Source organism: Penaeus vannamei, chromosome 3 (genome assembly GCF_042767895.1).
Source record: "Penaeus vannamei isolate JL-2024 chromosome 3, ASM4276789v1, whole genome shotgun sequence".
Taxonomy (NCBI): Eukaryota; Metazoa; Arthropoda; class Malacostraca; order Decapoda; family Penaeidae; genus Penaeus; species Penaeus vannamei.
The window spans coordinates 24,868,214-24,870,713 of NC_091551.1; the positions used below are offsets into that span (position 1 = coordinate 24,868,214).

At 46.6% G+C, this 2,500-nt stretch overlaps 1 protein-coding gene across 1 annotated transcript in view; it reads left to right on the forward strand.

Annotated features, from left to right (window-relative positions):
* Positions 1 to 1,159: 1,159 nt before the first annotated feature.
* The window catches only part of LOC113811955 (organic cation transporter protein-like), a gene marked incomplete in the record, with an annotated part of 135,096 nt that continues 133,755 nt past the window's right edge, over positions 1,160 to 2,500 (forward strand). Inside the window, 1 exon segment of the mRNA XM_070142861.1 lies at positions 1,160 to 1,498.

A 2,500-nucleotide genomic window follows, 5' to 3' on the forward strand; every position in this document is an offset into this window, starting at 1 on the left:
GAGAGAGAGAGAGAGAGAGAGAGAGAAAGAGAGAATGTAACTTGACAGAGGGTTGAAAGTTTACTTTTTCTGAAAATCACTTGAGTCATAAAAGCCAGGTACTGAGTTTGACAGATATTTATTTACACAGACCCGAGCGTATGTGTGTGTATGTAGGTGCTTGTGCTTATGCGCATCTTGTGTGTGAGTGCGTTTGCGTGCATGTGCGAGAGTTGGTCGCGCTTGCGTTGGTGCGCTTGAACGGGAGTCACACTTTACCTCGGGCAGGCGGAGCAGCAGCCGGTAACACGTGCTTTATTTTCTCTTGAGATTTTTATGTTAATTCGTAATCGATGTAGCATCTGAAGCGCATGTGGAATAGTAGCGCATTACATGCACCATCTGTTTCCATCAATCAGGATAGAAGATAGGATAGAAATGTGGAAATGCGTTGATGTTGCATTTTGCTCACTGAGTTCCTTGCATGTTCCTTGGCGGACAATCTGCGTATTGTTGTCAGCGTCTTTTGCTTTGCTTCCAGACTGAACCTCAAACGCATTCCTCCTCAGAATTGATTCTCTCCATCTGCGTCATTTCCAAAAGGATGATGACAATAGAAAGCGGTGTGTTAATATGAAGAATATCATTGTAAAGTAATGACCTAATAACTTGCAGTCGTCCATGTGTTGCTGCCTGACTCATTTTTCTTGTTCTTAGAAATCACTCTTCCTATATTTAGGGATATGCAATGCAAGAATCTCCCCAGAAAATTAACTACTAACTGTTCATGCATATATTCTCGTTAAGAAAAACATGAAATGAACAGGATAAGAGATGCGCTCATGAAATGTGATAAAATCCATGAATGGTTATACCATTAACTTCGAAGATTGTAAACATAAATCTACATTCGATCATTCAAGTATGGAATTGAAGGAAGGCAGGCATTTGCTTTTTATTGGCTCTTTTAAGTGACAAAATGAGTCGCGCGGTCCATCTGCATTTACATCTTCAAAGAATCTCGAAAATAATCGATAAAAAATCCTATAGCCATTTATCGCGGGAGCGAAGTGCGGCGCAGACTCGGACGCAGCTGGGGAGAGGAGCAGGGGGAGAAGAAGGGGCGGGCCGAAGAGGGGGAGATGGGGAGCAGCCTGGCGAGCGCCCCGGCTCCCTGGCAGCTTGGCTCTGTCGGGACTTCAGAGGGGAATTTTCCACCAGAGGGAGCGGGTGTGTTCGGTCCTCTCTCAGCCTGGCTCCGTTTTTTGTGATACTCAGAATACGAACCTTTGCCCCTTTTTCCTAAGATAAATTTGTGTATCGGATGGTTTGGGTGTGGAAAACGGAAGTCGCAAAATACGGATACTCCCCTAAAAACAGAAAGTTGTGAACACCTCAGATAAATATATATATGTATATATACATATACAAACATATATAACGCTCACCTATGATTTCTGTGCGGTGAAACAGCGATCTTTTTATAGATCCCAGCCGAAGGCCAAGATTCCCCTAACAGGTACACTATTCTGGTTTTCTATATATGCTATCTCTATACCTTTTAGTAATTTAATGTTGTAGTTTACTCTGCCTTACGGCAGAATGGCAAGTATCCTCAGATGCTATTGATTATGTACGGTTTCCATGGGGCACCACACCCATCCATTCATTAAGCCATTCCTACTGTCACCTGCACCTCACAGGCAGACATGCGGGAGGTGCCACACCAGGCAGGAAGGCGGGAGACAGATTGTACCGAGACTTATGTATGGCTCTGTCTGCTGGCTCTTTGCTCCCCGACCTGCTGCCTCTCGTTCAGTCTCCCATCCACATTCACTCCAGATATCACGCAACGTACAAACCCAAGCGGGTGCGAACTGCAAGAGAAAGCGAGAAACGTATGGGGAACGCGGCGGTGTGCCGGGATGGGGGGAGGGCGGGGAAGAGCATGTAGAGTCCGTGCATTGGGGCGACGTTCCCTCGCACGGTCCAGCGACAAGTTGCTGCATGCGTACAGGAAAGCGGGAGGGAGCGCAGATAGGTGGAGCGGGAGAGGTAAGAGACATGCGTGAGGGCGGCTGACGATCTCAAACGCCCACGCGTTGCCAAGGAATGACTAAGCTGTCAGCAGCCGCCTTCTCTTTAGAGCATGTATGGCTTCTAATGGAGTACTGTGCACATGAAAATACCGAAATTCAGGCGCAGCTTTCCCCTCAAACCAATATATTTGCGGCTTAGAACTCGAGGCATCATGTGTCGACGAGGACCACGTGGCCCAGCGTCGCGCTTGCTGACCGCAAGGGTGACGACACCACCGGCCGGCTCCAGACACCAGATGCGGGGCGGTAATTTCTGGGAAGAAGTGACGATTAAAAGATAAACTGTAGATTTAGATGTGTGTCATTCTATCATTATATTGTTTCTCTATCCCTACTCTGATTTTACGTGCAGATACATATTGGCTATATGTTCCAGTATTCAAACTATAGCTCCACTTTCCGTTCTTCGCCTTGTCTCCTCC